At 44.5% G+C, this 25,463-nt stretch overlaps 1 long non-coding RNA gene across 1 annotated transcript; it reads right to left on the bottom strand.

Annotated features, from left to right (window-relative positions):
• Window positions 1–240: 240 nt before the first annotated feature.
• LOC141277731 (uncharacterized) lies at window positions 241–24,761 on the bottom strand. Its single transcript, XR_012329502.1, has 7 exons — window positions 24,505–24,761; window positions 21,343–21,428; window positions 8,155–8,240; window positions 6,572–6,657; window positions 4,989–5,074; window positions 1,830–1,911; window positions 241–329 (listed from the first exon to the last, which is right to left on the bottom strand). It is a non-coding gene; the product is annotated as an uncharacterized lncRNA (long non-coding RNA).
• Between the last annotated feature and the right edge of the window lie 702 nt (window positions 24,762–25,463).

Here is a 25,463-nt window from a genome sequence, read left to right as displayed (position 1 = left end):
GGCGGGATGTAAATTGCCAACAGACACTCGGGAGAAGTGTATGGTGTTTCCTGAAACATCTAAAAAACAAAGCAACAGAGCCTAGGGCACTTCCACTTATGGTCCTATAGCTTAGGGAAATTAAAATCAAAAAGACACAGCCACCCCAAAGTTTGGGACGCCTCTGTTTACAAGAACCTCGTTTACCGTACAAGTTCAATATCACAGAAAGTGAAAAATGGATAAAGAACTTGTGGTACTTATGTACAATGCAGTATCACTCAGCAATGAAATCTATGTCATCAGGCCCGTAGCAGCATAATGAGTGGATTCAGGTACGATGATTCTAACTGAAATAAGTCACACAGAAAAAGAAACATCATAAGATATCACTAATACACGGAATGTAAACTTGGCTACACAGGAACTGAATTCCAAAACAGAACAGGGTCTCAAATTTAGAAAACCAACTTATGCTTGCTTAAGGGGAAAGGTGAGTTGGGGTGCTGCATAAAACCAGAGATTGAAATGAGCACAGATAAAGTTCCTTAAGCCAAATATGGAATAGACAAGAGCTACTCCTTGCTCAACGAAATGGACTCAACACCGCATATTAAACGCCTAAGAATGTACCTGACTAGTAAGTATCTTAAAACCTATGGATTGCTATGTCTCCGAAAGAGAATCAAGCATGTGTACAGGGGCATAAACGCAGCAGTGATAGGATTGGAGAGGTTCGGTGAGCAAATGAAGACCCTTTGAAGTCATATTGCATGGTACCCATTCCACGGGTTTCAACTACCCAGGTTTAAGGTATTCTTCCTTCAGCTAAAACATGCATGTGGAACCCAGAGTATGATCAACCGTGTGAATGGGGAGACGTGTTCAAATATGTCTCAGTTTTCCTCCCCTGGTACTCGGGTGCAACATTCCAGACGCTTTACTAACACTCTCCCGACTTGGAGAGTCAGCGCCTTTAACCTCCTGTTTGGCCCAGTTTGCAATTTCTGCGGAAGATGAACAGGAATAGCGGAGAACCAATGAGAGACTAGCTGGAGGTGTCTGGACGGGCAAATTTAACTCTCATTTCCCACCAGGAAGAGGAAATAACCAAAGGCTCAGCGTGCCGTGCCGGAACCAGATTAGGGCCTGAAGCCATCCTGCGGTGTTGCGGCCAGCTCACAAGAAAGCGAGTTGAAGAAAGGAGCTCAGGGGCACTGTAATTCACAAACCTGCAGAGTTATAAATGACAGCTATCGTCCAAAAATATACTGAAGTAAGGCTGCCAAGAGGACTTGAAAGCGGGGCAGAATTGCAGGAAACCGATTTCAGGAGGTAGACTGGAATTGCATTGAAAGCATAGGAAAAGAGGCAGAACGTCCACAATGATGCACTTGGCCAAAAAGGGCGTATGCGTTTTTTCCTGAATATATTCAGGAAAAAACGCATACGCCCTTTTTGGCCAACCAAGCAAGCTTGCAAAGGAAATCTGCACTACAATGAAGTCTCACTTCCCCCCGGTCAAAAGGGCCATCTGAAAAAAGTGTAAAATCCAGAAAGGCAGGACAGGCCATGGAGAACTGGGAGCCTTGTTATGCTGATGGGCGGGATGTAAATTGCCAACAGACACTCGGGAGAAGTGTATGGTGTTTCCTGAAACATCTAAAAAACAAAGCAACAGAGCCTAGGGCACTTCCACTTATGGTCCTATAGCTTAGGGAAATTAAAATCAAAAAGACACAGCCACCCCAAAGTTTGGAACGGCTCTGTTTACAAGAACCTCGTTTACAGTACAAGTTCAACATCGCAGAAAGTGAAAAATGGATAAAGAAGTTGTGGTATTTACTTACAAAGCAATATCACTCAGCAATGAAATCTATGTCATCAGGCCCTTAGCAGCACAATGAGTGGATTCAGGTATGATGATTCTAACTGAAATAAGTCACACAGAAAAAGAAACATCATAAGATATCAGTAATACACGGAATGTAAACTTGGCTACACAGGAACTGAATTACAGAACAGAACAGGGTCTCAAATTTAGAAAACCAACTTATGCTTGCTTAAGGGGAAAGGTGAGTTGGGGTGCTGCATAAAACCAGAGATTGAAATGAGCACAGATAAAGTTCCTTAAGCCAAATATGGAATAGACAAGAGCTACTCCTTGCTCACGAAATGGACTCAACACCGCATATTAAACGCCTAAGAATGTACCTGACTAGTAAGTATCTTAAAACCTATGGATTGCTATGTCTCCGAAAGAGAATCAAGCATGTGTACAGGGGCATAAACGCAGCAGTGATAGGATTGGAGAGGTTCGGTGAGCAAATGAAGACCCTTTGAAGTCATATTGCATGGTACCCATTCCACGGGTTTCAACTACCCAGGTTTAAGGTATTCTTCCTTCAGCTAAAACATGCATGTGGAACCCAGAGTATGATCAACCGTGTGAACGGGAGACGTGTTCAAATATGTCTCAGTTTTCCTCCCCTGGTACTCGGGTGCAACATTCCAGACGCTTTACTAACACTCTCCCCACTTGGAGAGTCAGCGCCTTTAAACCTCCTGTTTGGCCCAGTTTGCAATTTCTGCGGAAGATGAACAGGAATAGGGAGAACCAATGAGAGACTAGCTGGAGGTGTCTGGACGGGCAAATTTAACTCTCATTTCCCACCAGGAAGAGGAAATAACCAAAGGCTCAGCGTGCCGTGCCGGAACCAGATTAGGGCCTGAAGCCATCCTGCGGTGTTGCGGCCAGCTCAAAAGAAAGCGAGTTGAAGAAAGGAGCTCAGGGGCACTGTAATTCACAAACCTGCAGAGTTATAAATGACAGCTATCGTCCAAAAATATACTGAAGTAAGGCTGCCAAGAGGACTTGAAAGCGGGGCAGAATTGCAGGAAACCGATTTCAGGAGGTAGACTGGAATTGCATTGAAAGCATAGGAAAAGAGGCAGAACGTCCACAATGATGCACTTGGCCAAAAAGGGCGTATGCGTTTTTTCCTGAATATATTCAGGAAAAAACGCATACGCCCTTTTTGGCCAACCAAGCAAGCTTGCAAAGGAAATCTGCACTACAATGAAGTCTCACTTCCCCCCGGTCAAAAGGGCCATCTGAAAAAAGTGTAAAATCCAGAAAGGCAGGACAGGCCATGGAGAACTGGGAGCCTTGTTATGCTGATGGGCGGGATGTAAATTGCCAACAGACACTCGGGAGAAGTGTATGGTGTTTCCTGAAACATCTAAAAAACAAAGCAACAGAGCCTAGGGCACTTCCACTTATGGTCCTATAGCTTAGGGAAATTAAAATCAAAAAGACACAGCCACCCCAAAGTTTGGGAACGCCTCTGTTTACAAGAACCTCGTTTACAGTACAAGTTCAACATCGCAGAAAGTGAAAAATGGATAAAGAAGTTGTGGTATTTACTTACAATGCAATATCACTCAGCAATGAAATCTATGTCATCAGGCCCGTAGCAGCATAATGAGTGGATTCAGGTATGATGATTCTAACTGAAATAAGTCACACAGAAAAAGAAACATCATAAGATATCACGAATACACGGAATGTAAACTTGGCTACACAGGAACTGAATTCCGAAACAGAACAGGGTCTCAAATTTAGAAAACCAACTTATGCTTGCTTAAGGGGAAAGGTGAGTTGGGGTGCTGCATAAAACCAGAGATTGAAATGAGCACAGATAAAGTTCCTTAAGCCAAATATGGAATAGACAAGAGCTACTCCTTGCTCAACGAAATGGACTCAACACCCCATATTAAACGCCTAAGAATGTACCTGACTAGTAAGTATCTTAAAACCTATGGATTGCTATGTCTCCGAAAAGAGAATCAAGCAGTGTGTACAGGGGCATAAACGCAGCAGTGATAGGATTGGAGAGGTTCGGTGAGCAAATGAAGACCCTTTGAAGTCATATTGCATGGTACCCATTCCACGGGTTCTCAAATCCCAGGTTTAAGGTATTCTTCCTTCAGCTAAAACATGCATGTGGAACCCAGAGTATGATCAACCATGTGATCGGGAGACGTGTTCAAATATGTCTCAGTTTTCGTACCCTGGTACTCGGGTGCAACATTCCAGACGCTTTACTAACACTCTCCCCACTTGGAGAGTCAGCGCCTTTAACCTCCTGTTTGGCCCAGTTTGCAATTTCTGCGGAAGATGAACAGGAATAGCGAGAACCAATGAGAGACTAGCTGGAGGTGTCTGGACGGGCAAATTTAACTCTCATTTCCCACCAGGAAGAGGAAATTAACCAAAGGCTCAGCGTGCCGTGCCGGAACCAGATTAGGGCCTGAAGCCATCCTGCGGTGTTGCGGCCAGCTCACAAGAAAGCGAGTTGAAGAAAGGAGCTCAGGGGCACTGTAATTCACAAACCTGCAGAGTTATAAATGACAGCTATCGTCCAAAAATATACTGAAGTAAGGCTGCCAAGAGGACTTGAAAGCGGGGCAGAATTGCAGGAAACCGATTTCAGGAGGTAGACTGGAATTGCATTGAAAGCATAGGAAAAGAGGCAGAACGTCCACAATGATGCACTTGGCCAAAAAGGGCGTATGCGTTTTTTCCTGAATATATTCAGGAAAAAACGCATACGCCCTTTTTGGCCAACCAAGCAAGCTTGCAAAGGAAATCTGCACTACAATGAAGTCTCACTTCCCCCCGGTCAAAAGGGCCATCTGAAAAAAGTGTAAAATCCAGAAAGGCAGGACAGGCCATGGAGAACTGGGAGCCTTGTTATGCTGATGGGCGGGATGTAAATTGCCAACAGACACTCGGGAGAAGTGTATGGTGTTTCCTGAAACATCTAAAAAACAAAGCAACAGAGCCTAGGGCACTTCCACTTATGGTCCTATAGCTTAGGGAAATTAAAATCAAAAAGACACAGCCACCCAAAGTTTGGGACGCCTCTGTTTACAAGAACCTCGTTTACCGTACAAGTTCAATATCACAGAAAGTGAAAAATGGATAAAGAACTTGTGGTACTTACGTACAATGCAGTATCACTCAGCAATGAAATCTATGTCATCAGGCCCGTAGCAGCATAATGAGTGGATTCAGGTACGATGATTCTAACTGAAATAAGTCACACAGAAAAAGAAACATCATAAGATATCAGTAATACACGGAATGTAAACTTGGCTACACAGGAACTGAATTACAGAAACAGAACAGGGTCTCAAATTTAGAAAACCAACTTATGCTTGCTTAAGGGGAAAGGTGAGTTGGGGTGCTGCATAAAACCAGAGATTGAAATGAGCACAGATAAAGTTCCTTAAGCCAAATATGGAATAGACAAGAGCTACTCCTTGCTCAACGAAATGGACTCAACACCGCATATTAAACGCCTAAGAATGTACCTGACTAGTAAGTATCTTAAAACCTATGGATTGCTATGTCTCCGAAAGAGAATCAAGCATGTGTACAGGGGCATAAACGCAGCAGTGATAGGATTGGAGAGGTTCGGTGAGCAAATGAAGACCCTTTGAAGTCATATTGCATGGTACCCATTCCACGGGTTTCAACTCTACCCAGGTTTAAGGTATTCTTCCTTCAGCTAAAACATGCATGTGGAACCTAGAGTATGATCAACCATGTGATCGGGAGACGTGTTCAAATATGTCTCAGTTTTCGTACCCTGGTACTCGGGTGCAACATTCCAGACGCTTTACTAACACTCTCCCGACTTGGAGAGTCAGTCCCTTTAACCTCCTGTTTGGCCCAGTTTGCAATTTCTGCGGAAGATGAACAGGAATAGCGAGAACCAATGAGAGACTAGCTGGAGGTGTCTGGACGGGCAAATTTAACTCTCATTTCCCACCAGGAAGAGGAATTAACCAAAGGCTCAGCGTGCCGTGCCGGAACCAGATTAGGGCCTGAAGCCATCCTGCGGTGTTGCGGCCAGCTCACAAGAAAGCGAGTTGAAGAAAGGAGCTCAGGGGCACTGTAATTCACAAACCTGCAGAGTTATAAATGACAGCTATCGTCCAAAAATATACTGAAGTAAGGCTGCCAAGAGGACTTGAAAGCGGGGCAGAATTGCAGGAAACCGATTTCAGGAGGTAGACTGGAATTGCATTGAAAGCATAGGAAAAGAGGCAGAACGTCCACAATGATGCACTTGGCCAAAAAGGGCGTATGCGTTTTTTCCTGAATATATTCAGGAAAAAACGCATACGCCCTTTTTGGCCAACCAAGCAAGCTTGCAAAGGAAATCTGCACTACAATGAAGTCTCACTTCCCCCCGGTCAAAAGGGCCATCTGAAAAAAGTGTAAAATCCAGAAAGGCAGGACAGGCCATGGAGAACTGGGAGCCTTGTTATGCTGATGGGCGGGATGTAAATTGCCAACAGACACTCGGGAGAAGTGTATGGTGTTTCCTGAAACATCTAAAAAACAAAGCAACAGAGCCTAGGGCACTTCCACTTATGGTCCTATAGCTTAGGGAAATTAAAATCAAAAAGACACAGCCACCCCAAAGTTTGGGACGCCTCTGTTTACAAGAACCTCGTTTACAGTACAAGTTCAACATCGCAGAAAGTGAAAAATGGATAAAGAACTTGTGGTACTTACGTACAATGCAGTATCACTCAGCAATGAAATCTATGTCATCAGGCCCTTAGCAGCCTAATGAGTGGATTCAGGTACGATGATTCTAACTGAAATAAGTCACACAGAAAAAGAAACATCATAAGATATCACTAATACACGGAATGTAAACTTGGCTACACAGGAACTGAATTCCAGAACAGAACAGGGTCTCAAATTTAGAAAACCAACTTATGCTTGCTTAAGGGGAAAGGTGAGTTGGGGTGCTGCATAAAACCAGAGATTGAAATGAGCACAGATAAAGTTCCTTAAGCCAAATATGGAATAGACAAGAGCTACTCCTTGCTCAACGAAATGGACTCAACACCGCATATTAAACGCCTAAGAATGTACCTGACTAGTAAGTATCTTAAAACCTATGGATTGCTATGTCTCCGAAAAGAGAATCAAGCATGTGTACAGGGGCATAAACGCAGCAGTGATAGGATTGGAGAGGTTCGGTGAGCAAATGAAGACCCTTTGAAGTCATATTGCATGGTACCCATTCCACGGGTCTCAACTCTCCAGGTTTAAGGTATTCTTCCTTCAGCTAAAACATGCATGTGGAACCCAGAGTATGATCAACCATGTGAACGGGAGACGTGTTCAAATATGTCTCAGTTTTCGTACCCTGGTACTCGGGTGCAACATTCCAGACGCTTTACTAACACTCTCCCCCACTTGGAGAGTCAGCGCCTTTAACCTCCTGTTTGGCCCAGTTTGCAATTTCTGCGGAAGATGAACAGGAATAGCGAGAACCAATGAGAGACTAGCTGGAGGTGTCTGGACGGGCAAATTTAACTCTCATTTCCCACCAGGAAGAGGAAATTAACCAAAGGCTCAGCGTGCCGTGCCGGAACCAGATTAGGGCCTGAAGCCATCCTGCGGTGTTGCGGCCAGCTCACAAGAAAGCGAGTTGAAGAAAGGAGCTCAGGGGCACTGTAATTCACAAACCTGCAGAGTTATAAATGACAGCTATCGTCCAAAAATATACTGAAGTAAGGCTGCCAAGAGGACTTGAAAGCGGGGCAGAATTGCAGGAAACCGATTTCAGGAGGTAGACTGGAATTGCATTGAAAGCATAGGAAAAGAGGCAGAACGTCCACAATGATGCACTTGGCCAAAAAGGGCGTATGCGTTTTTTCCTGAATATATTCAGGAAAAAACGCATACGCCCTTTTTGGCCAACCAAGCAAGCTTGCAAAGGAAATCTGCACTACAATGAAGTCTCACTTCCCCCCGGTCAAAAGGGCCATCTGAAAAAAGTGTAAAATCCAGAAAGGCAGGACAGGCCATGGAGAACTGGGAGCCTTGTTATGCTGATGGGCGGGATGTAAATTGCCAACAGACACTCGGGAGAAGTGTATGGTGTTTCCTGAAACATCTAAAAAACAAAGCAACAGAGCCTAGGGCACTTCCACTTATGGTCCTATAGCTTAGGGAAATTAAAATCAAAAAGACACAGCCACCCCAAAGTTTGGGACGCCTCTGTTTACAAGAACCTCGTTTACCGTACAAGTTCAATATCACAGAAAGTGAAAAATGGATAAAGAACTTGTGGTACTTACGTACAATGCAGTATCACTCAGCAATGAAATCTATGTCATCAGGCCCGTAGCAGCATAATGAGTGGATTCAGGTACGATGATTCTAACTGAAATAAGTCACACAGAAAAAGAAACATCATAAGATATCACTAATACACGGAATGTAAACTTGGCTACACAGGAACTGAATTACAGAACAGAACAGGGTCTCAAATTTAGAAAACCAACTTATGCTTGCTTAAGGGGAAAGGTGAGTTGGGGTGCTGCATAAAACCAGAGATTGAAATGAGCACAGATAAAGTTCCTTAAGCCAAATATGGAATAGACAAGAGCTACTCCTTGCTCAACGAAATGGACTCAACACCCCATATTAAACGCCTAAGAATGTACCTGACTAGTAAGTATCTTAAAACCTATGGATTGCTATGTCTCCAAAAGAGAATCAAGAGTGTGTACAGGGGCATAAACGCAGCAGTGATAGGATTGGAGAGGTTCGGTGAGCAAATGAAGACCCTTTGAAGTCATATTGCATGGTACCCATTCCACGGGTCTCAACTCTCCAGGTTTAAGGTATTCTTCCTTCAGCTAAAACATGCATGTGGAACCCAGAGTATGATCAACCATGTGAATGGGAGACGTGTTCAAATATGTCTCAGTTTTCCTCCCCTGGTACTCGGGTGCAACATTCCAGACGCTTTACTAACACTCTCCCGACTTGGAGAGTCAGTCCCTTTAACCTCCTGTTTGGCCCAGTTTGCAATTTCTGCGGAAGATGAACAGGAATAGGGAGAACCAATGAGAGACTAGCTGGAGGTGTCTGGACGGGCAAATTTAACTCTCATTTCCCACCAGGAAGAGGAATTAACCAAAGGCTCAGCAGTGCCGTGCCGGAACCAGATTAGGGCCTGAAGCCATCCTGCGGTGTTGCGGCCAGCTCAAAAGAAAGCGAGTTGAAGAAAGGAGCTCAGGGGCACTGTAATTCACAAACCTGCAGAGTTATAAATGACAGCTATCGTCCAAAAATATACTGAAGTAAGGCTGCCAAGAGGACTTGAAAGCGGGGCAGAATTGCAGGAAACCGATTTCAGGAGGTAGACTGGAATTGCATTGAAAGCATAGGAAAAGAGGCAGAACGTCCACAATGATGCACTTGGCCAAAAAGGGCGTATGCGTTTTTTCCTGAATATATTCAGGAAAAAACGCATACGCCCTTTTTGGCCAACCAAGCAAGCTTGCAAAGGAAATCTGCACTACAATGAAGTCTCACTTCCCCCGGTCAAAAGGGCCATCTGAAAAAAGTGTAAAATCCAGAAAGGCAGGACAGGCCATGGAGAACTGGGAGCCTTGTTATGCTGATGGGCGGGATGTAAATTGCCAACAGACACTCGGAGAAGTGTATGGTGTTTCCTGAAACATCTAAAAAACAAAGCAACAGAGCCTAGGGCACTTCCACTTATGGTCCTATAGCTTAGGGAAATTAAAATCAAAAAGACACAGCCACCCCAAAATTTGGGACGGCTCTTTTTACAGAAATGTCTTCTATGGCACAAGTTAAATATCCCAGAGAGCAAATAATGGATAAAGAAGTTGCGGTACTTATGTACAACAGAATACCACTCAGCAATGAAATCTATGTCACCAGGCCCGTACCAGCATAATGAGTGGATTGAGGCACGATGATTCTAAGTGAAATAAGTCACACAGAAAAAGAAACATCATAAGGTATCACTAATACACGGAATGTGAACTTGGCTACACATGAACTGAATTACAAAACAGAACAGGGTCTCAAATTTAGAAAACCAACTTATGCCTGCTTAAGGGGGAAGGTGAGTTGGGGTGCTGCATAAAAGCAGAGTTTGAAATTAGCACAGATACCGTTCCATAAGCCAAATATGTAATAGACAAGACCTACCCCTTGCTCAACGAAATGGATTCAACAATGAGGTATCACCTCACACCTGGTAGAATAGGCATCATAGAAAATCTACAAACAAAAAATGCTGGAAAGGGTGTGGAGAAAAGGAACCCTCTTCCACTATTGTTGGGAATATAAATTGATACAGTCATTATGGAGAACAATATGGAATTTCTTAAGAAACTAACAATAGAATTACCATATGATACAGCAATCCCAGTACTGGACATATACCCAGACAAAACCATAAATCAAAAAGAGTCATTCACCGCAATGTTCATTGCATCACTATTTACAATATCGAGGTAATGGAAGCAACCTAAATGCCCACAGACAGACGAATGCATAAAGCTGTGGTACATATATAAAATGGAATATTACTAAGCCATGAAAGGAATGAAATTGGGTCATTTGTAGAGACGTCGATGGATCTAGAGACTGTCATACAGAGTGAAGTAAGTCAGAAAGAGAAAAACAAATCTTGTATATTCATGCATATATGTGGAACCTAGAAAAACTGTACAGATTAACCATTTTGCAAGGCATAAATAGAGCAACAGATGTAGACAACAAACGTATGGACAACAAGGGGGGAAAGCTGTTGGGGGGGTGGTGGTGGGAGGAGTTGAGAGACTGGGATTGGCATGTATACATTTATATGTATAAAATAGATAACCAATAAGAACCTGCTGTATAAAAATATAAAATAAAATTCAAAATTAAAAAGAAATAAAATTTAAAAAATAAAACAGAAAAAACAATTATTCCCTGCACATACATGTATTTATATGAATAAATTATTTCCATGCTTATATCTGTAAATACAAAAAAGAGGAATAAAATCTACCTTGAACCAAAAACGAAAAAGAGAAAAAAACACAGAACCCACCAGTTACACAGAGGAAAACCGTATCAGGGCACTTGCTCCAGTTGTAAACAATTCTGAAGTTGGTCAGTGGTGGGGAATCGTCTCCCATTCAGCCAGCAGCCCCCACGCAACAAGCGTCCTCATTGCAAAGCTGGGGCACCGTGCCGAGGCATCTGTGAGTAAACGTGAGCTGAGCCCCAGGCCAGTTGCTGCTGAACTATTCCCACCCGTCCCAGGTAAAACACCTGAATATATACAAGGACTTGAAAGCCTAGAGGAAGGGCCATAGAGCCACACGAGTGACAGCATGCCGGCCGACTTGGTGCCTGCAGGCCAGCCAGGATGGTCCTGGCCCTGGGTGCTCTTCTGGAAGATTTCCATTTCCCTGCCTGAGATACCCGTCCTGTCCCTGCCCCCACTGCTTTTTTCCTTCCTCACCTCTGCCCAGGGAGAAATTCCAGCAGCAGGTATGGGTGACACATCCTCTTCTTTAGCAGGTGGCAGCCTGGCAACTGCTGCAGAAAGTCCAGCAGAGCCCCACTCACACTGGGCCACCCACAAAGCCGTGGCCTCTCACTCCCTCCCACCAGCCCAGCCCCGAGACTGCTGACAGGGCAGAGAAAATGGCGTCAGGCACGGCTGCAGGGGCTCTTGCTGCCTGGAGTGGTATTTATATTGATCTCAACCCAGGCACACCTGGGGAGGGCTGGCCGGCACGGTAAGGCTGCCCAGGTCAGCCAATCATCACCCCTCAGGGGCTCACAGTTGCAGAAAATGGAACTTGCTGAACCGGCCAGGTCCAAGGAACAGGTGTGGGCTCCTGAGAGTCAGGATAGACAAGGGGCTGCAGCTTTGGCTTGTTTTCTAATCATTTTATCTGGCCCATGAGTGGGAGACAACTTCAAGAAAACCCTCTCCTAATGAGAGGAACCCAGGAGTCAGGGAGAGGAGGGGTGGGTGGTGGTTGGAGACAGAGGCCTGGTGCCCCGGGTGCAGTGGAAGTCTCTGGAAGACCAGGTGGAGGGAGGCCTCACGGAGTGATGCCCAGGGTCACAGACCTGTCGCAGCTGCTGTTTGTTAGTTCAAGTCCTGCTCTGAGGTGCTCTGTGTCAGCTCTGAGCGACAGGTGAGCTGGGGGTGCTCTGCAATGAGGGCTATGTGCACGGTTCCTGTGTGCCCAGCCCTGCCACGGTACCTGCAAGGGTAGCTCTGTATCCTGGGAGGGGCCTGACCACGAGAGCCCCGTGGGCTGGGGTGGGGGTGGGGTACCTGCCCAGGTGAGCTCCATATTCTGGGATTGGTCTGACCACGAGAGCCCCATGGGCTGCTGGGGACCTGGTAAAGGATGTCAGGACAGTCAGTGAAGCCACCGAGGATATACCTCCAGTTGCTCCTAATTCCTACACCCTGCTGGTCATTCTACCAACCACCAGGACATGGTATTCTGTATTAGTCTTCAATGATGCCTTCTTTTGTATTCCATTAGTCCCAGAGTCACAAGAAATTTTGGCTTGTGAGTGGCAGGACTCAACATACAACTAAAACAATACTTCCGGGCCGTCTGGCCCCAAGGGTGCAAAAATTCCCACACATCTTTGGGGAAAGCTTAGCTAAAGACCTAAAGTTCTACCTCTGGAAAAGGAAACCCTCCTTCAATATGCAGACGACATTCTGATCAGCCAGCCCTACTAAGGGAGGCCTCTGAACTACCAAGCCAATAAAGGATAGAAGTTGTCCAAGAAAAAGCTCAAATATCACAGACTGCGGTGACCTGCCTGGGCTTCATTCTCACAGAAGGTCAGAGAAGCCCATCCCAGGAAAGGGAAGAAAACATTTTCAGCCTTACCCCTTTCTAAAACTAGAAGACAGCTTAGGGGTTCCTGGGGAGGCCAGGGTTTGCTGCTTCTGGATCCCTAACTACAGTCTACTAGCTGGGCCTCTATATGAAACACTGAAAGGAAAAGATGATGATCCTTTTGAATAGAATCCAGAAGTGGCCTTTCAAGAATTGAAAGAGCAGTCAATTCAGACCCTTGCCCTGGAACTCCCTAATTTAGCTAAACCCTTGACCTTACAATCCCGGTGAAAGGTGAATCGCCATTGGAGAATTAGTGCAAAAAACTGGGACCACTTGAAATGGAAACAATGCAAGAATGCCATCCAGGTAGGATAAACTACGGTCACTAAGGGCTTGGCCCACTGCCACATCTGGCCAAGATACTGGCGGTATCTAAAAACCTGGAAATCAGCAGCCCAAAAGGCCACCTCCCTCCTAAGGGAAAAGGACCCCACGTGGTGATCCTAACCACCAACCATGCCCTGAAGTTGCAGGGTTTCGCTCCGTGGGCACACCGACCTCGAGTGAGGAGGCCCTCCATCTCCAACATCCAGAGAGATAACCGGGGGCAACAGGGCACCATGACGACTCGTGTGAACATCACTTGACCTGGAGTTTCTCTCATAAAACAACAAGAGTGTGTCCCAAAAGAGTAGACTACTGCTTGCAGGACTTACTGCACCCAGAGGGGAGCTAATAATCTTGGCGGGGGAACAGTATACCACACTGTCACCATAGAAAAGCCTACAGACACCGTGATGATGGTGGCCAATAAGACCGGCTGGACTCCTGTTTACTTCAAAAGGCTGTTGACTCAGTAGCCATCATGGTCCTTGATCACCACTGACCCTGGACTGTCTGGGAGTTGAGCGGGCAGGGCTCTGACACCTGGTGCTGTTTGTACGGTTAATTCAGGGGCCTACTTGAAGAAAGCGCAGACTACTGGTCAGAGCATCTAGGCTGGCAGAAACGGTCAGCCTAAGGTGGCCGAACAAATGTGGGGCGGGGTGAAACCGGCCCCCACAGCGTCTCTGCACATCTCTTTCCTGGACCCTTAAAGGTCATTAGAATCTATAACACTTCCAATGCTGGTGCTCAGGTGGACGAGCAGGGAGGCAGGGGTCCTGGGGACAATCAACGTCACCGGAGGCTGCTGGGGAGAAGCTCTGACCCTCGCCCCAGGGTATGAGGGCTCCCAACTCAGCACTCAGCAGTTACAGAAGAAGGGTCTGCACCCTCAGCACTCCAAGAATGAGGAACGGGACAAAAGGCAGAGGAGGGGTTTGTCCCCAGCAAAGCCCATTAAAAATCCCTGGGAGATAAAAATAGAATCTGGGCAATAAAGTCAAGTCTAACCTTTTTATCCTTTGTGCTTTGTCTAATTTCACGTGCTCCTAGGGTCCCGCATGCAGAGGTTCCACACCCGGCACTTCAGACCAGATTTCCTAGTGCAGAATGGCTGGGTCGACACCTCAGCTCCTGGGGCCCAGTGCAGACTCCACGATATAGAGCCTGAGCTACAGCCAACCCGGCCCTCGAGAGCTCCGCCGCCTCCCTCCCTCCCACTGACTCTGACAGGATCTCTACACAGCAGCCCAGCCCACAGCCCACGGGGTAGTGCATGCTCTCACCTCTCCATTCTCTGATCAAAATATAAAGTTTCCTTTGCTTGTGAACCAAACTCAGTCTCGATCTGTTGGCCCCAATGACACTGGGCAGGGGGACACTTGTTGGGGTCCACTCTGGAGGATCAGTAACAGAAATTGAGACTATTGTAACCTCAATGAACAGATGTGTGAGCCAAACTGTAGTTAACATAGAACAGTGTATAAGGCTCGGGTAAAATAAGATGTTTTTAACACTTCCATTTGATATTTCCATCACTTTTTATAAGCAAGTTCAGTGAAAAGGTTTGTCTTATTTGTCAGGTCAATATTAGAGAAACGAAGTGATTTCTTTCCAAGGATGTACATCTAATAATCTTGGTTAAACCTTCAATCTTGTTTTAAATGCTTTTCCATTGAAAATGATACCTCTCTTTCAGCTCCCCCATTTCTGAGAAGTATAAAATCTTATAATTTATTATTACCAAAGGGGAAAGGTGGGAGGAGGGATAAATTAACAGTTTGGAATTAACACATACACACTGCTATGTATAAAATAGATCATCAACAAGGAACTACTGTATAGCACAGGGAACTACACTCAACATTTTGCAATAACCTATAAGGGGAAATAATCTGAAAAAGAATAGATATTTTTATTGACATCATCTATCAATGACAGTTAAAGTGTAGCCTAAGCGAAGCTGGTGGTGAGTGCTTCTGACCCTGAAGACTTCAATCATCTAAAGTTTGGACTCTGCCTACTTCCCAAGGCCCTTAATGAACATATGTGTAGCCGTAGCTTAAAAACTTCCCCAGTTTGGGTTTCGGGGAGACACTGATTTTGAAAAAGCCCTGGTGTTCTCCTTACATGAATGGGACTCTTCCTACTGCTAAAACATGTCTGTCACACCCAGAGGATGGTATACCGTCTGATCGGGAAGAGTTTGGAAAAGGCATCTCATCTCCTCATCTCCTGGTGCTCGGGTTCACCCCTCCAGCGTCTTTACTAACAGTCTCCCCACTTGGAGATGTCAGCACTGTCAACATCCTGTTGCGTACAGTTTGGAATTTGTCCAGAGGATGAAGCGGAAGGATGAGGAACAATGAGAGACAAGTCCTAGGTGTTCAGACAGGCACATGTCACTCTAATTTCCAATCAGGAAGACGAATTGACCAAAGGCTAGGGTTGCCCATGGAAACAGTATAGGGCTTGAGGAAATCCCGCTGCTTTGTGGCCAGTTTCCCATAAACACAAGTTGAACAATGGAACTCAGGGGCAGTAAAATTCACAAAACTGCAGAGTTGAAAATATCCATCACTGAAAAATGTCTTGAGGAAAGTCAGAGAAAAGGACTTGTAAGCAAGGGAGAATGGCAGGAAAGGGATTTGAGGAGGTAGAAAGGACTCGCCATTAAGCACAAGAAAAGGAGCTGAACATTGCCAACATTGCAGTTGGCCAAAAAGGGTGTATGCGTTTTTTTCTGTATATATTCAAGAAAAGGGCATACACTTTTTTAGCCAACCAAACAGGTGGGCACTGGAAGTCAATACTACAAAAGATATCACTTCGCATCAGTCAGAAGAGCCATCCTCATAAAGCGTAAACAACAGAAATGCAGGACAGGGCAACGAGAAGAGGGAGCCCTGTGAGACTTATAGTGGAAATGTATATTGCCAACGGCCATTCTGGAGAAGTGTATTGTGTTTACTAAAGCATCTAAAAATGAGCTACAGAGCATAGGGCACTTGCACTCATGGGCGTATATCTTGGGAAAAACAAAAATCGAGAGGACACAGGCACCCCAATGTTTACCCCCTCTCTGTTTAAAAGATCCTCGACTAGGATATAACTTAAATGTCTCTGGAGGGGAAAAATGGATAGAGATGTGGTACTTAGGTAGAATTGGAATATTATTCAGCCTGGAAATCAATGAAATATGGCCAGTTGTAACAACTCCGGAGGAGTTACGTATGATCATTCTAAGTGACAGAATTCAAAAAGAAAAAGACACATATCATAAGATATCACTTAAAGGTGGAATCCAAAATGGCTACACATGAAATAAATTACAAAACAAAAAACATAGTCAAATATGTAGAAAACCACGCATAAGGCTGCTAAACGGGAAAGGTGGGGAGGGGTGAGGCATCATCCAGGAGGTTGAAATTAGCAAAGATACCATTCCAAATACCAAACTGATAATCAACAAGGCCTACACGGTAGCTAAAAGAACTGCACTCAGCACACTCAAGTCACCGGAAAAGAATATATACGACTGTTAAGAATCTGAAAAAGAATTTATTGATGTCTCTCTGTACGTGAATCAAGTGGATGTACAGCAGCAAGAAACAGAGCTTTGAAAATCAGCTGTAACCAATATAGTAATAAATTGAAAAAAATAAACGACAGAGAGACAGAGAAAACCTCTTACAACATTTTCCTCAGGGACGGTGATGCAACATGGATTGAACACATCTAGACCCACAGCAGGATGAGACATAAGGCTGGAACTGTTTGCGCTAAGAGAAATGTGAGGTTGGGTGAGGAAATGCACACCCTTAAAAGTAATACTACCTGGTACCCATTCAATGGGTCCCAAATCTGCAGGTTCAAGGGATCTTCCTACAGCTAAAACATGCATGGAAAACCCAGAGGACTGTACACCATGTGATCGGGAGATGTGTCTAAAATGCACCTCATTTATCCTCTCCTGGTGCTCCTGTTCACCATTCCAGCCACGCTACTTAGAATCTCCCCACTTGGAGAATCAGCACATTTAAACTTCTGTTTCACACATTTTGCAAATTGTGAGGAGGATGAACGGGAAGAGGGGGAACCAATGAGAGAATATTTTGTAGGGGTTTGGACGGGCACATATCACTCTAATTTCCCATTAAGAATAAGAATTAAAGAAAGGCTCAGCCTGCCTCGCCGGAGCCAAAATAGGGCCTGAAGCAATCCTGCGGGTTTGAGGCCAGCTCACAAAAGAGCAACTTAAAAAATGGAGCTCAGGGTCACTGCAATTCACAAACCTGCAGAGTTTATAATGACAAACTAACGTCCAAAAATATGTTGAGGTAAGGCAAAGAAGAGGATCTGAATGCAAGGACAGAATTGCAAGAAACAGATTTCAAGAGATAGATTGGACTCGTCTTTAACGCACATGAAAAGCGGCAGAATTTCGACAATGATGCAGTTGGCCCAAAAGGGCGTATGCGTTTTTTCCTGATTATATCCAGGAAAAAACGCATACGCACTTTATGGGCAACGAAGCAAGCAAAGCAATGCAAAATGTGCACAACAAAGAAGTCTCACTTCCCACTGTCAAAAGGGCCATCCTAAAAAATTGTAAAAACCAGAAATGCAGGACAGGCATGGAGAACAGGGAGCCTTTATACGCTGATGGGCAGTGTGTGAACTGCCGAGAGCCACTCTGGAGAAGTGTATGGTGGTTCCTAAATCATCTAAAAAAAAGAGCTACAGAGCATAGGACACTTCCAATCATGGGAGTATATCTAGGGAAGTCTAAAAATCAACAAGACACAAGCACACCACAGTTTAGGGCTACTCTGTTTACAAGAACCTCAACTTCAGTACACCTTAAATATCCAGGAAAGAGAACAATGGATAAAGGAAGATGTGGTACTTATGTACAATGGAATATCTCTTCACCATGAAATCAATGTAATAAGGCTAGTAGAAGGATAAAGAGTGGATTAGGTCCGATAATACTACTTGAAATAAGTCAAACAGAAAAGAAACATATCATAAGATATCACTTATAGAGGGAGGGTAAATATGGCTGCACCAAGAAATGAATTACAGAACAGAACAGTGTCTCACATTTAGAAAACACAACTTATGTCAGCTTAAGGGGAAAGGAGAGGTGGGGTGATGCATAAAACCAGAGTTTGAAATTAGCACAGATACCGTTCAATAAACCAAATAGGTATTAGACAAGGATCTACACCCTTGCTCAATGAACTGGCCTCAACACACCCTATACACCGCAGAGAAATATATCTGAGTAATAAGAATCTTAAAACCCATGTATTGATATATCTCCATAAGGGAATCAAGTGTGTGCAGAGTGGCACAAACACAGCAGTGAAAATGAGCTAAACCCCATTATAGAAATAAATTTAAAACAAAAACGCTGAAACAATGAAAGAGAGAAAATTCTTACAAATTCGCTCAGGGGGCTGTGATGCAACCTGGATTGACCACATATAAACCCACAGCTGGATAAGACATAAGGCTGGACACTTGGGGCTGAGAGGATTGGTGAGCTTTGGTGAGCAACTGCCGAAAGTTTAATCAATACTTCATGCTACTCAGTCCAAGGTCCCAACACTCCAGGTTGAAGGGAATCTTCCTACAGCTAAACCATGCTTGGGAAACCCAGTGACTGGTATACCATATGATCGGGAAGGTTTCTAAAACGCACCTCATTTTTCCTCTCCTGGGGCTCCGGATCAACATTCCAGCCGCTTTACTAACAACATCCCCAAATGGAGTCAATGCCTTTAAGTTCTGGTATCGCACAGTCTGCAGTTAGTGCAGAGGATGAATGGGAATAGGGGGAACCAGTGAGAAACTAGCTGTAGTGGTTTCAATGGGCACATGTCACTCTAATGTCACATCAGTAAGAAGAATTAACCAAAGGCACAGCAAGGTGCCCCAGAAGAAAAACAGGGCTTCAAGGAATCATGTGGTTATGGGGCAAGACCACAAAAATAAGAGCTGAAAAATGGAGCTAAGGGCCACTGCAATTCAAAAACCTGCAGAGTTATAAAGGCCAACGATTTTTCAAAAAATATATTGAGGTAAGGGTATGAAGAGGCAATGAAAGCAAGGCAGAATTGCAGGAAACCAATTTCAGGAGGTAGACTGGAATTGCATTGAAAACATATGAAGAGATCAGAACTTCGACAATGATGCACTTGGCCAAAAAGGGCGTATGCGTTTTTTTCCTGAATATATTCAGGAAAAAAACGCATACGCCCTTTTTGGCCAACCAAGCAAGCTTGCAAAGGAAATCTGCACTACAATGAAGTCTCACTTCCCCCCGAGTCAAAAGGGCCATCTGAAAAAAGTGTAAAATCCAGAAAGGCAGGACAGGCCATGGAGAACTGGGAGCCTTGTTATGCTGATGGGCGGGATGTAAATTGCCAACAGACACTCGGGAGAAGTGTATGGTGTTTCCTGAAACATCTAAAAAACAAGCAACAGAGCCTAGGGCACTTCCACTTATGGTCCTATAGCTTAGGGAAATTAAAATCAAAAAGACACAGCCACCCCAAAGTTTGGGGCGCCTCTGTTTACAAGAACCTCGTTTACCGTACAAGTTCAATATCACAGAAAGTGAAAAAATGGATAAAGAACTTGTGGTACTTACAGTACAATGCAGTATCACTCAGCAATGAAATCTATGTCATCAGGCCCGTAGCAGCATAATGAGTGGATTCAGGTACGATGATTCTAACTGAAATAAGTCACACAGAAAAAGAAACATCATAAGATATCACTAATACACAGAATGTAAACTTGGCTACACAGGAACTGAATTCCAAAACAGAACAGGGTCTCAAATTTAGAAAACCAACTTATGCTTGCTTAAGGGGAAAGGTGAGTTGGGGTGCTGCATAAACCAGAGATTGAAATGAGCACAGATAAAGTTCCTTAAGCCAAATATGGAATAGACAAGAGCTACTCCTTGCTCAACGAAATGGACTCAACACCCCATATTAAACGCCTAAGAATGTACCTGACTAGTAAGTATCTTAAAACCTATGGATTGCTATATGTCCAAAGAGAATCAAGCGTGTGTACAGGGGCATAAACGCAGCAGTGATAGGATTGGAGAGGTTCGGTGAGCAAATGAAGACCCTTTGAAGTCATATTGCATGGTACCCATTCCACGGGTCTCAACTACTCCAGGTTTAAGGTATTCTTCCTTCAGCTAAAACATGCATGTGGAACCTAGAGTATGATCAACCATGTGATCGGGGACGTGTTCAAATATGTCTCAGTTTTCCTCCCCTGGTACTCGGGTGCAACATTCCAGACGCTTTACTAACACTCTCCCGACTTGGAGAGTCAGGCCCTTTAACCTCCTGTTTGGCACAGTTTGCAATTTCTGCGGAAGATGAACAGGAATAGCGAAGAACAATGAGAGACTAGCTGGAGGTGTCTGGACGGGCAAATTTAACTCTCATTTCCCACCAGGAGAGGAATTAACCAAAGGCTCAGCGTGCCGTGCCGGAACCAGATTAGGGCCTGAAGCCATCCTGCGGTGTTGCGGCCAGCTCACAAGAAAGCGAGTTGAAGAAAGGAGCTCAGGGGCACTGTAATTCACAAACCTGCAGAGTTATAAATGACAGCTATCGTCCAAAAAATATACTGAAGTAAGGCTGCCAAGAGGACTTGAAAGCGGGGCAGAATTGCAGGAAACCGATTTCAGGAGGTAGACTGGAATTGCATTGAAAGCATAGGAAAAGAGGCAGAACGTCCACAATGATGCACTTGGCCAAAAAGGGCGTATGCGTTTTTTCCTGAATATATTCAGGAAAAAACGCATACGCCCTTTTTGGCCAACCAAGCAAGCTTGCAAAGGAAATCTGCACTACAATGAAGTCTCACTTCCCCCCGGTCAAAAGGGCCATCTGAAAAAAAGTGTAAAATCCAGAAAGGCAGGACAGGCCATGGAGAACTGGGAGCCTTGTTATGCTGATGGGCGGGATGTAAATTGCCAACAGACACTCGGGAGAAGTGTATGGTGTTTCCTGAAAACATCTAAAAAACAAAGCAACAGAGCCTAGGGCACTTCCACTTATGGTCCTATAGCTTAGGGAATTAAAATCAAAAAGACACAGCCACCCCAAAGTTTGGGACGCCTCTGTTTACAAGAACCTCGTTTACCGTACAAGTTCAATATCACAGAAAGTGAAAAATGGATAAAGAACTTGTGGTACTTACGTACAATGCAGTATCACTCAGCAATGAAATCTATGTCATCAGGACCGTAGCAGCATAATGAGTGGATTCAGGTACGATGATTCTAACTGAAATAAGTCACACAGAAAAAGAAACATCATAAGGTATCACTAATACACGGAATGTAAACTTGGCGACACAGGAACTGCATTCCAAAACAGAACAGGGTCTCAAATTTAGAAAACCAACTTATGCTTGCTTAAGGGGAAAGGTGAGTTGGGGTGCTGCATAAACCAGAGATTGAAATGAGCACAGATAAAGTTCCTTAAGCCAAATATGGAATAGACAAGAGCTACTCCTTGCTCAACGAAATGGACTCAACACCGCATATTAAACGCCTAAGAATGTACCTGACTAGTAAGTATCTTAAAACCTATGGATTGCTATGTCTCCGAAAGAGAATCAAGCATGTGTACAGGGGCATAAACGCAGCAGTGATAGGATTGGAGAGGTTCGGTGAGCAAATGAAGACCCTTTGAAGTCATATTGCATGGTACCCATTCCACGGGTTTCAACTAATCCAGGTTTAAGGTATTCTTCCTTCAGCTAAAACATGCATGTGGAACCTAGAGTATGATCAACCATGTGATCGGGAGACGTGTTCAAATATGTCTCAGTTTTCGTACCCTGGTACTCGGGTGCAACATTCCAGACGCTTTACTAACACTCCCCCGACTTGGAGAGTCAGTCCCTTTAACCTCCTGTTTGGCCCAGTTTGCAATTTCTGCGGAAGATGAACAGGAATAGCGAGAACCAATGAGAGACTAGCTGGAGTGTCTGGACGGGCAAATTTAACTCTCATTTCCCACAGGAAGAGGAAATAACCAAAGGCTCAGCGTGCCGTGCCGGAACCAGATTAGGGCCTGAAGCCATCCTGCGGTGTTGCGGCCAGGTCACAAGAAAGCGAGTTGAAGAAAGGAGCTCAGGGGCACTGTAATTCACAAAACCTGCAGAGTTATAAATGACAGCTATCGTCCAAAAATATACTGAAGTAAGGCTGCCAAGAGGACTTGAAAGCGGGGCAGAATTGCAGGAAACTGATTTCAGGAGGTAGACTGGAATTGCAATGAAAGCATAGGAAAAGAGGCAGAACGTCCACAATGATGCACTTGGCCAAAAAGGGGCGTATGCGTTTTTTTCCTGAATATATTCAGGAAAAAACGCATACGCCCTTTTTGGCCAACCAAGCAAGCTTGCAAAAGAAATCTGCCACTACAATGAAGTCTCACTTCCCCCTGGTCCAAAAGGGCCATCTGAAAAAAGTGTAAAATCCAGAAAGCAGGACAGCCATGGAGAACTGGGAGCCTTGTCATGCTGATGGGCGGGATGTAAATTGCCAACAGACACTCGGGAGAAAGTGTATGGTGTTTCCTGAAACATCTAAAAAACAAAAGCAACAGAGCCTAGGGCACTTCCACTTATGGTTCCTATAGCTTAGGAAATTAAATCAAAAAGACACAGCACCCCAAAAGTTTGGGACGCCTCGTTTACAAGAACCTCGTTTACAGTACAAGTTCAACATCGCAGAAAGTGAAAAATGGATAAAGAAGTTGTGGTATTACTTACAAAGCCAATATCACTCAGCAATGAATCTATGTCATCAGGCCCTTAGCAGACAATGAGTGGATTCAGTATGACTGATTCTAACTGAAATAAGTCACACAGAAAAAGAAACATCATAAGATATCACTAATACACGGAATGTAAACTTGGCTACACGGAACTGAATTACAGAACAGAACAGGGTCTCAAATTTAGAAAACCAACTTATGCTTGCTTAAGGGGAAAGGTGAGTTGGGGTGCTGCATAAAACCAGAGATTGAAATGAGCACAGATAAAGTTCCTTAAGCCAAATATGGAATAGACAAGAGCTACTCCTTGCTCAACGAAATGGACTCAACACCGCATATTAAACGCCTAAGAATGTACCTGACTAGTAAGTATCTTAAAACCTATGGATTGCTATGTCTCTGAAAGAGAATCAAGCATGTGTACAGGGGCATAAACGCAGCAGTGATAGGATTGGAGAGGTTCGGTGAGCAAATGAAGACCCTTTGAAGTCATATTGCATGGTACCCATTCCACGGGTTTCAACTACCCAGGTTTAAGGTATTCTTCCTTCAGCTAAAACATGCATGTGGAACCCAGAGTATGATCAACCATGTGATCGGGAGACGTGTTCAAATATGTCTCAGTTTTCCTCCCCTGGTACTCGGGTGCAACATTCCAGACGCTTTACTAACACTCTCCCCACTTGGAGAGTCAGCGCCTTTAACCTCCTGTTTGGCCCAGTTTGCAATTTCTGCGGAAGATGAACAGGAATAGCGAGAACCAATGAGAGACTAGCTGGAGGTGTCTGGACGGGCAAATTTAACTCTCATTTCCCACCAGGAAGAGGAATTAACCAAAGGCTCAGCGTGCCGTGCCGGAACCAGATTAGGGCCTGAAGCCATCCTGCGGTGTTGCGGCCAGCTCACAAGAAAGCGAGTTGAAGAAAGGAGCTCAGGGGCACTGTAATTCACAAACCTGCAGAGTTATAAATGACAGCTATCGTCCAAAAATAGACTGAAGTAAGGCTGCCAAGAGGACTTGAAAGCGGGGCAGAATTGCAGGAAACCGATTTCAGGAGGTAGACTGGAATTGCATTGAAAGCATAGGAAAAGAGGCAGAACGTCCACAATGATGCACTTGGCCAAAAAGGGCGTATGCGTTTTTTCCTGAATATATTCAGGAAAAAACGCATACGCCCTTTTTGGCCAACCAAGCAAGCTTGCAAAGGAAATCTGCACTACAATGAAGTCTCACTTCCCCCCGGTCAAAAGGGCCATCTGAAAAAAGTGTAAAATCCAGAAAGGCAGGACAGGCCATGGAGAACTGGGAGCCTTGTTATGCTGATGGGCGGGATGTAAATTGCCAACAGACACTCGGGAGAAGTGTATGGTGTTTCCTGAAACATCTAAAAAACAAAGCAACAGAGCCTAGGGCACTTCCACTTATGGTCCTATAGCTTAGGGAAATTAAAATCAAAAAGACACAGCCACCCCAAAGTTTGGGACGCCTCTGTTTACAAGAACCTCGTTTACAGTACAAGTTCAACATCGCAGAAAGTGAAAAATGGATAAAGAAGTTGTGGTATTTACTTACAAAGCAATATCACTCAGCAATGAAATCTATGTCATCAGGCCCTTAGCAGCACAATGAGTGGATTCAGGTATGATGATTCTAACTGAAATAAGTCACACAGAAAAAGAAACATCATAAGATATCAGTAATACACGGAATGTAAACTTGGCTACACAGGAACTGAATTACAGAACAGAACAGGGTCTCAAATTTAGAAAACCAACTTATGCTTGCTTAAGGGGAAAGGTGAGTTGGGGTGCTGCATAAAACCAGAGATTGAAATGAGCACAGATAAAGTTCCTTAAGCCAAATATGGAATAGACAAGAGCTACTCCTTGCTCAACGAAATGGACTCAACACCGCATATTAAACGCCTAAGAATGTACCTGACTAGTAAGTATCTTAAAACCTATAGATTGCTATGTCTCCGAAAGAGAATCAAGCATGTGTACAGGGGCATAAACGCAGCAGTGATAGGATTGGAGAGGTTCGGTGAGCAAATGAAGACCCTTTGAAGTCATATTGCATGGTACCCATTCCACGGGTTTCAACTACCCAGGTTTTAGGTATTCTTCCTTCAGCTAAAACATGCATGTGGAACCCAGAGTATGATCAACCATGTGATCGGGAGACGTGTTCAAATATGTCTCAGTTTTCCTCCCCTGGTACTCGGGTGCAACATTCCAGACGCTTTACTAACACTCTCCCGACTTGGAGAGTCAGTCCCTTTAACCTCCTGTTTGGCCCAGTTTGCAATTTCTGCGGAAGATGAACAGGAATAGCGAGAACCAATGAGAGACTAGCTGGAGGTGTCTGGACGGGCAAATTTAACTCTCATTTCCCACCAGGAAGAGGAATTAACCAAAGGCTCAGCGTGCCGTGCCGGAACCAGATTAGGGCCTGAAGCCATCCTGCGGTGTTGCGGCCAGCTCACAAGAAAGCGAGTTGAAGAAAGGAGCTCAGGGGCACTGTAATTCACA

This window comes from Tursiops truncatus, unplaced genomic scaffold (assembly GCF_011762595.2).
Source record: "Tursiops truncatus isolate mTurTru1 unplaced genomic scaffold, mTurTru1.mat.Y mat_scaffold_227_arrow_ctg1, whole genome shotgun sequence".
Lineage (NCBI taxonomy): Eukaryota > Metazoa > Chordata > Mammalia > Artiodactyla > Delphinidae > Tursiops > Tursiops truncatus.
The sequence above is the reverse complement of the archived record's forward strand: the minus strand, read 5'-3'. Positions and strand labels throughout refer to the sequence as shown.